This window comes from Ziziphus jujuba, chromosome 9 (genome assembly GCF_031755915.1).
Source record: "Ziziphus jujuba cultivar Dongzao chromosome 9, ASM3175591v1".
Classification (NCBI taxonomy): Eukaryota; Viridiplantae; Streptophyta; class Magnoliopsida; order Rosales; family Rhamnaceae; genus Ziziphus; species Ziziphus jujuba.
Window position 1 is genome coordinate 21,812,167 of NC_083387.1, and position 10,091 is coordinate 21,822,257.

At 30.2% G+C, this 10,091-nt stretch overlaps 2 non-coding genes across 2 annotated transcripts; both read left to right on the top strand.

Annotated features, from left to right (window-relative positions):
* The first annotated feature begins 914 nt into the window (after window positions 1-914).
* LOC112492992 (U4 spliceosomal RNA) lies at window positions 915-1,066 on the top strand. The gene has a single exon (XR_003057409.1). It is a non-coding gene; the product is annotated as a U4 spliceosomal RNA (small nuclear RNA).
* Window positions 1,067-9,440: 8,374 nt separating this feature from the next.
* LOC112493006 (U4 spliceosomal RNA) lies at window positions 9,441-9,591 on the top strand. Its single transcript, XR_003057422.1, has one exon. It is a non-coding gene; the product is annotated as a U4 spliceosomal RNA (small nuclear RNA).
* The last annotated feature ends 500 nt before the right edge of the window (window positions 9,592-10,091 follow it).

The window sequence follows — 10,091 nt, forward strand, 5'->3', positions numbered from 1 at the left end:
CGGTCGGGCGAGAATGGTCTGGCGAAAGACACCAGCAAGAGACACCGGCGAGAGAAACCACAACCTTCAGTGAGCTTCGGATAAAAAGCTGACCCAGGGGGAGGACGGGTCAGTTTAATCCTCCTCGAAGGGGATTATTTCACTGTAGCGGTTAAGTTATCCGCTACGCTATTTGTTGCTACCAAACATCTGATTGGGATACAATCCTGTACAATCCAATGAAACAAACAGGCCCTAAGGGACCAAAACAATGGGTCTTACTCACTTGCTCCTCAAAAAGTCTTCTTATTCTCCTATTTTCTCCCACTCTAACATTGTCCAACCTTCTTGTGTGATTCTTTTTCCTTTGTTTTTTTTTGTCTTTTTTTTTTTATCTTTAATTTCTTATCAAATTTAAATTATAAGAAGATATGCTGGCTCATCTCCTCTTCATTATTTCCAGCCTCATTATCCAATAATGATTATCAAAATTATCATGGATTTGACGTGCTTTAATTGAATTTCATACTGTTTTCTTTCTAGCAATGTATAGGATAACCAATTTTTGGCATATTGCATAGAATAGCAACTCTTTCACCACCAAATTGAAAAAAATAAATAAATCAATCGAAAATAGTCACAATGACTTGCAATCAATTAATTATTTGCCTGAAATGTGACCTGCTCAAGTTTTTATTGAATTCTATTTACTTCCATGAACAGCCTCAAAATACGTCATAGTGTTTCTTCTAAACAAATTGGGACCCAAGCAAGTTAAACGAGGAAATTTATTACTTGTCTATTATTGCGATTGAAAAGGGCATCGAATAGGTGAAAAAGAAACAGAAAGTTGAAAGTCCCACATTGATATCCTTGACAATGGCCACGTTGGATCACCATATATAAAAGCAAAGCTAGTATCACGTAGAAAAACTATCTTTGCGCTTGGGGCAATGACGTAGCTAATGAGGTTCTAACCGAGGCGCGTCTATTGCTGGTTGAAAACTATTTCCAAACCCCCTCTTTGGCCTTGGTTTAATCCCTGGCCATTGAGAATTTCTGGAAGGGCTCCCTCATGGGTAGAGCCCTACAATTCTCAGTTTCTAATCTTTATGATAATGGGGTTGCTACGAAAGGCCCACATGGATAGTAAGATACAATTTATGAACATCAAGAGACTTAGAGATACCAGCAAACACCGAAATTCCAATCCTCTCCAACCAACTTACGAACTCCTCTTTCCCGGCTTCGCATGGCTTCAATCTTGCTCGAGGGTTTGCCACCGGTCCTAGCTCCATGGCGCCTGAGCACCCGAGTACAAGGGGGAGACATATCCGCATTTGACGCTGCAAAATGGGGACGACAGTCGGAGCTATGCAGCACAGCCAATCCCGCTGTCAACCAGCTAGCTTATCGACGATGCAATAGCTTGCAATGTCAGGCTGCACGTGGAAGCTACTGTTGATAAGTGTAAGGACTTGTTCAAGGTGTTGAGACCGTACGTGGTGGATGTGGGTGGAGGAAATGGGACTACTTTGGGGATGCCATTTTTGATAGTTGTTGAGAATGTTGTGGCTGACATGTTTTATTCTGTTCCCAAGGCTGATGCTGTTTTTATCATGATTAGTACTATTTACAAATTTTCTGTTGTGGCCCTTGATTACATATAATTTGTCTAATACAATTACAAGCAAATTCTATATTTCTTAGATGTCTTAGCTCCATTTTTTAAATTCATATATATATATATATATATATTTTTTTTTTTTTTTTTTTTTTTTCCTTCCCTTGTGAATGATATGGTCTGCATTCACGAGGGGGTAGATGAAGAGTGTATCAAGGTACTAAAGAAGTGAGAGGAAGCAGTTCCAGAAGAAAAAGGGAAGGTAATAATAGTAGATGCTGTTATAGAAAACGATAACAAAATAGAAGATGGGCCAAGCGATGCGAGACTGAGGCTAGACATAGCCATGGTGGCTCATGCCAATACAGGCAGACAAAGGACATTGAAGGAATGGGAATATATTTTTCTGCAAGCAGGACTTAACAGACACTGAGAGACCCATTCATGTGTGTCATATATATGTTTTTGAGGCTTTTTCTTAAGTCTAAACATCGGGTTGTGGATTTTAGCCAAAAAATAAAAAAGGGGTTGCGGAAAATCTTTTGGTTTTCAAATAAGTCTCTGATTGTATATCTACCATCCACATATAGTTATATATGTATATATAAATATAAAAGCCAAAACTGGTGGGGTTATTGAAGTAGTTTTTTTTTTTTTTTTTTTTTTAAATGTCTTTTTCTTTCTATATGTATTTAAATATATATATATATATATATATATAGTATTATCTATTTGTTTTGTGAGGCTGAACTACACCAGATTAGACTCAACTATTTTAAAATTAGTTCAATAAAAATTTAAAACAATATAGTATAGTATTAAAATATTCATCAAATTCATTTATCAAATGATACATATTAAAATATTATACATTAGCATATTCATATAATATAAATATAAAATAATAAATTTTTAAATTAATGAATGAATTAAAAAAATAAATCAATTAATTATTATTACATCATTTGATAAATAAATTTTTTAAGCATTTTAATAACTTTAATACTGTCTAATTTAAAATTATCAAATGCAAATCCAGTACAATCCAACATCCCAAATAGCTGTATGTTCTATAAGGAAAAAGTTGTATAGCTCAAAATGGTGATTTTCTACTGGTGAGCATCAATTACAGTTAAGCTTGTAGTACTGCTCCTATATGATTTACAGTAGGGATAAGGTTTTGTAGAGTTGTGATGATTAAAATTAGTGGGATCAATAGCGGTGATAGTGCATACGTATTATACTTGCAATAATTGATTTTTTTTCTTTTTTTTTATGGATAGGAAAAAAGAAACAAAAGCAAGAACACAAATAACAACAAAGACAAAACTAGAAGAAAGAGCGAGGAATTGATAATTCTTTTATGAATAGCTAAGAAATGACAATTGATATATATATATATATATATGAGAAAATTGTTGACATTAGGCTTTTTTTACTTTAAACTCTGCATCACTCGCTCTTATATCTGTAAACCGTTAGATAACTCAAATACAAAATAAAAAGCCCTATAAACAATTTAAGAAAAGATTCGAATAAAAATAGATTTCTTGCTCAAATGTTTTGTCGTACAATTATGTTCAGTACTTCTCCGTGGCTTATTGGGCTTTAAAATGTTTGGTCTTATACAAAAACAAAGGAAATGCCGTCAGATTTTTTTTGTTTTTTTTTACAATTTGTGATAAGATTTTTTCTAATAGGACTATTTCAGATATTTTGGAAAGAAAGCTTGAAAAAATTTTATTTTAAATAAATAATGTTGGCTTCAGTCTTCCATTTATTTGGTGGTAAAGAACAAAGATTGAGGAAAGCTAAAAAAGAAAGGGGGTTGTGTAAAATATGGGCAATGGAAAAAGAAGGTTCTAAGGTTTGGATGATTCTATCAAAATATGCTAGCTGCACTGCAATTTATATACATTTATTTTAAAATTTGTTTTTACTAACTAAACTAATAATTTATATATATTTTATCTTTAATGACTTAAAATTACCATAATTTCCATTAATTAGGTTTTGTTCGGATGGCTGAAATACAGAAGAGAAAAAATGAAAAATTGAGGGAAAAAAAATTAAAGTCAAAAAAATTAAAAATTTTCTCATGTTTGGTTCAGCAAATTGCAAGGGAAAAAAAATTCATATGCAGTCTGTCACATGCATGAAAAGGAAGACATAGAGAGTTTTAAGGGAGAGAGAGAGTTACAGAAGAGATAGAGAGAAGAGAAGGTCACAGAGGAAAGAAATAAAAGAAAGAATAGAAAGAGTGAAGAGAGAGAATAGAGATTGTAAGAAAGAGTCATAGAGCTGTGAGGGAGAGAAGAGAGAGAGAAAAGAGAGCGAGAAGAGAAGAAGAAAGGGCTGGGCGACCACAACAGAGAGAGAGAGAGAGAGGAGGCAGAGAACAGATAGAGAGAGCGAAGAGAGAATATCTGGTGTGTCTCATAATTTTTATTTTTTATTTTTAAGGTTATTTAAAATATTTTATTTAAAGATATTGTTAAAATATTAAAAAATTATTAAAATTATAACAAAACTAGCGAAATAATGTAGATGTCACTGCCTAGAGGGTTTGGTGATGTTAGAATGGCAGTTTTATTGTTTGGGATGTTTCATGGCTACGGTCTGATGTGAATAAAATTATCCACATGACATTAAATTAATTGATGAAGTACTGAATACTTAGTGCAACATGAGCACTAAAAAATTTTCCGCTTTTATTTGTTTGTTTTTATTCCATTTTTCTTAATCTTATGCACCAAAAAAATATTAAAAAAATCATGAAATGTAGAAAAGGAAAACAATATGCCAAATTTCGTTCTTTTAAGCCTACACACAATTCCAATTGCCCTGTTTTGAGAACCTCAAAACGCAGGAAAGGGTTTGTGCACAGACCAAATTAAAACTTTAACATTTACTTTTTATTTTATTTTTTTGGGTATTTTGCAAACATTAAATAATTTAAATTGTCTTTGTATGCAAGGCCGTACCATTCTAAATTAAATTAGACAAATAAAGAAAATATATTAATAAAAATAATAAAAATTACACCAACTAAATCTAACAAAATCAAAACAACTATATTTATAACTATATTTATTTTTTTTAAAAAAACAATCAAATTAAAAAATTTTAAATACCTTCAATTAAAAGAGAAATGATGGATTGTGAAATAAAAACAATTTTTTAGAGAAATGAATAAATATAAAAGAAACTAAAATTGAGGAGCAAATGTATTGACTGATGGCCAGGGAAGCAAAAATCGTCGAGACGGTGGAAATATCGGCGACAATTTCCGTTATCGACCCCGTTCGACACCAACAGGGAGGGAAGAAATTTCTTGCACGCGTGTCGTCGATTTATCGCCGGAATCGATGGAAGTCGACGGAATCGTCCATTGTCGGTGAAGATCTCGGGTTTTTGGTGGATAAAATGGAAAGATCGGCCGGTTATCGATGAGAGAAGGTGGAAATTTCTGGGATATGTCGGCCTTGGGTGTGTTTGTGTTGATTTGTGTGTGTGTTTTTGGTTTATGGTAATCGGCCGGAGAAGAACTAAAGGGGGAAGAGATGGGAGGATACACAGAGAGGAGAGGAGAGAAGAGAAGAGAAGAGAAGGGAGAGGGCTGAAATTGGGAATTTTGTGTTTTTTTTTTTTTTTTTATTGGTTGTTAACTGATGTGCAGAGAAGAGAGGGAGGAAGAAGACGAAGGGAAAAGAGGAAGAAGAAGAAAGGATATTCCACGTGGGGGGAAGGAAAGAGAAAGAAAAAAAGAAAGAAATTTTTCTTCCACGTGGGGGGAAGGAAAGAGAGAGAAAAAAAGAAAAAAATAAATAAAATAGGATAATATTTTATAATAAAATTATAATATGATAATATTATATTATATAAAAGATAATACATGATTTTTTTATATGGAGTATTTTAATACATATCTTCTTATTTTTTTATTTTAGTGTTCAATTTAATTTAATTTATTTTTTTTAATAAATTTAATTTTATCTATTTAAAAATAAATAAATAACATTGTTATATAATATATAAGATTTTAGTATATATGTTTAATTGGATGAGTATTTTATTATATTTTATTATTAATGTACTCTACTTATTGAATTTTTATATTATTTTATTATATTAATTATTTTATATCTCAAAATTTGTATTTTAAATTAAAAATTTACAGTTTCCGTAACCTTATCGATATTTCCATCGATATCGATTTTTGTATTGATATTTCTGTAAATTCATACCTTCGATATTTTTATCGACATCGATATTTTCTTCACTGCTGATGGCAAGCGTTAATGCCGCCGGGTGAAAACTCTCATCGCCGTGCATTTATTGTAATTTTTTTGTTAAGTGCCAAATCTACCCCTACGCAATTAAAAAAAGTAATTCGTGTTCTTATTTCGGTCACTACACTATGTTCCTTTTGATTTCATCTCCCACTCCACTACCAAAGTTGCCCTTTTATGCAATATTAATTGCTTTTTGCTTTATTACCCCCCCAAAAAAAAAAATTAAATAAATAATTGCCCTTTTGCTTCTTCACCCAATTTTTTTGGCGCAGCTTTGCTTCTTTCTTCAGTTTCTTGTTTTATTAATTTTAAATATTATAGTGTAGAAGTAATTTTTTTTTTAACATGTTTATGCCCTAATGAATTTCAATTTTGTATTTGGCAGGTTTAATGTTGAGTGAATTTCAATCTTGAGTTATTGGAATTTCCTGAAGAGATGAATTTGTAAAGTTAGTCTTTATGTTGGCTGAATTTGTATGAATATTAAGGTAAACAAATTGACTTTTTAATAATTTTAAACTTTTTAAATATATTCTCTAATATTTTCATTTATATTCTTTTGCAGGTGAAGAAAAATTTACTTTTGCTCTGTTCATTTATTTTTAGACAATACTTTGCTATCTTTGGAATACTATTTTATCTTTTAATGTTGATCGAGTGGCAAGATACTTGTAAAATTTGCTGTTTCTGATATATTTTGTTATCGGAATGAAAAATATTTCTAATCATAATCATGGCTGGCATTTTTTAACAATTAAAGATTATCTGATAAAAAAAAATATTCATTATCTTTTTGGTACATTATCCATTAATATTTGTAATTACATTGCATTGGATTAATTTTTATCAAGCATTATATATCCATATATCATTAATTATATATTTATTAATTGTATATAGCAAACATGATCTAAAAAATAATACTTGATTTATTAAAATATTCACTAAATTTATTGACCAAATAACATAATAGATGATATAGCAATATTGAAGAGCTCACATAATGAATATTTAAGTTATTTAATAAATAAATTTGGTAAATATTTTGGTACATATTATTGAAATCATAATTATGGTTAGCATTTTAAAAAAATTAAAGATTATCTAATAAAAAGAATTCAAGATTATCTTTTTGGCACATTGTCCATCAATATTTGTGATTAAATTATGTTGATTAATGTTTGTCACTTATTTTGGGCATTATATATCCACGTATCATTAATTTTATATTAGTAATCATTAAAATGAAGATTTCTTTTTTAAAAATAAAAACTTTTATTTCTTAAACAAAGAAAATAACATCATTCTGGATAGCAAATCACTTATTTTGGTGAATATTAATCACTTATTCTGGATATCATCATACTCAACTAAATAAAGAGTTTACTAATTAGAATTATTTAGAAAAAAATGTTTTTTTTTTGCTTAAAATAATTATGATTTGTTTGGCAAGATAAAACTATCTGTTGTTTTGTGGCATAAGTTTAATCCACAAGAAAGTCGAATAAAAAAGTTTTATTTTATTAAAATAATGCATGGATGAAGTTAAAAGAATTGGCAAAGGAGGCAATATGGAAAATTAAAAGAACCCCTTTTTATTTTTCTTATATCAAAAGATAAAATTGGTAATTAATAAAAAAAAAAATGGCATTAAATGCCCGTGGATGGAACCTTTCTTTCTGTGGCATTATCCCCTTACTGGTTGGAAAATTGAGGGGTTCCCTTCTTTATCATAGCGTCTTTATATTTATAGTGAAGCCAATTTAATGGCTTTTCGGTTTTATCAATTTCAAATTTGAATTCAAACTATAGTTATAAATAATCATTTATAATCTTCAATTTTCATAAATATTGATTTATCCTAAAAATAAAAATTTTAACCTTATTCAAGCTCTAAAATTATTTCAAAAATTAAAAATTTAGCAATATACAAGCTCATTCAAATTCTACATTAATGCCTCAAAAATTCTCTTTAATGTCTAATTTTATTATTATCAAAATAAATAATAATAAAATTATTATAAAAAATATGTTGTGTAAACATTGTCCTCGCTTTATATTTTGTTTCAAAACAAAGATACAGAGCAAAATTTATAACTATTTTTATGTAATATTATTGTTATATTTATTTATTTATTATTACTATTTTTATATTTTTTACTTTTAGTGGCTTAGGTTAGCCACTATCTTGATGATGTTGGCTTCAAAGTCTTTTCCACTGAATCTTTCGTCCTAAAGAAAATCTAGCTTGAATATATATATATATATATATATATATATATTTTTTTTTTTTTTTTGGGATTTTGGCTTTTATATACAAGTTGTTGCCCCAGTCCAGAAGTTCAGATTTAAATCTAGTATGTGGAGGAACATGAGATTGAACCAGTTGTATTATACATTGCCACTAGCAGAACAAAACAAGGATCTTGGTCCTTAAAAAGTCTTATTCTCCTATTTTCTCTTAATTTCATATTTTATTTTATCAATTACAAAGATCACCAAATTCAATGGCTATATCTTCCTAACTTTTCCAACATTCCCCCTTCATTTGATTTGATTTGAATTGGGTGTATAAAATTTTAAAGTCTAATATCATGATTGATATCATGTTAATATATCATTCTTCCAAAAAGTTTAGGGAGTGAATTTAATATATATCAAGATATGCCAACAGTTTGTTTTTCCTTTTTTTTTTTTCCCTATTTTTTTGTCTTTAATTTATTATTCAATTGTGAGAAGACGCTGGATCATTTTCTCTTCAATATTTCCAGCCTCAAAGTCCAATCATGCTTACCAAAATTATTGTGGGTTTGACGTGCTTTAATTGAATTTCATACTACTTTGCAAATGAATAAGATAACCGGTTGTTGCATCTTGAATATACTACTATACTAGCAACTCCTTCGGCCGCCTAATGGAGATAACTCAAATCAATCCAAATTGACTAATTTAGATTGTATGGCTGTCAATCAATTATGTGGCTGAAATCATATGGCCTGCTTAAGTTATTATTGGATTCTAATTACTTCTACGGACAGCCTCAAAATATATTTTTGTGTTTCTTCCAAACAAATTGGGCACCAAATTGAACAGTGTAAACGAAAACAGGTAACAAGCTAAACGAGGAAATTTAATGGTTGTCTATCTTTGCAATTGAAAAGGACATAGAATACAGTTGTAAATGAAAACAGGTAGCAAATTAAACGAGGAAATTTGTTACTTGTCTGTTTTTGCGATTGAAAAGGACAAAAAGTAGGCTAATTCTGTTTTCGGAGACCTCAATCTTGATATCCTTCCTTCTTGTTTTTTTTTTTTTTTTGACCTTGTAAATCTTGAGAAGGGCCGTGCGGCCAGCTCTTGATTTCTTGGTAAGCTGTTGCTTACCTTTTTGGCTTATAAAACTCATTTCTTTAGCCCCAACAATAATATCAAAAGAACAGGTGAAAAGAAAGAGAAAGTTGAAAGTCCCACATCGATACATTTAACAAAGGCCGAGTTGCATCACCATGTATAAAATTAAAGCTAATATCCCAATTTAAACTATCTTTGCGCTTGGGGCAATGACGCAGCTAATGAGGTTCTAACCGAGGCGCGTCTATTGCTGGTTGAAAACTATTTCCAAACCCCCTCTTTGGCCTGGGTTAAGCCCAGGCCATTGAGAATTTCTGGAAGGGTTCCCTTCGGGGTAAAGCCCTACAATCCTCAGTCTTAAATTTGTTTTATTATTAATTGTAGGATTTCTGTTCAAGGTTAATTTGATCATATATTGATTGAGAAAAGGAATGTGGGAGGCCAAAAAATAGATACCAGTAGTAGCACATATTGAAATGAGATGTTGCTAGGTAACATTTTTTTCGCTTTTTTATTTTTGGTTTTTTTTACTTAATTGTTTTGTAATTTATTCACTTTAAATACATTTTTGTTAGTATTAGTTAGTGGTTTTGTAGGGCAATTCAAATATTATGGAAAAAAATTCAAGGCATATATACATGTATTTTGTTTATGGCTTTATTTTACTGAAATTAATTACTTACGTCTTTATCTTTGTAACATGTAAGAACTGTGAATGGAAAGAAAGACTGCATTAATCATATATATATGTATATGGCCACATATTGGTATTCAGAGTTCGAGTAATTAAAGCAAGAGCTAGAACGTTAAATTAAGAATTTTCAGTCTCATATGTTATCTCT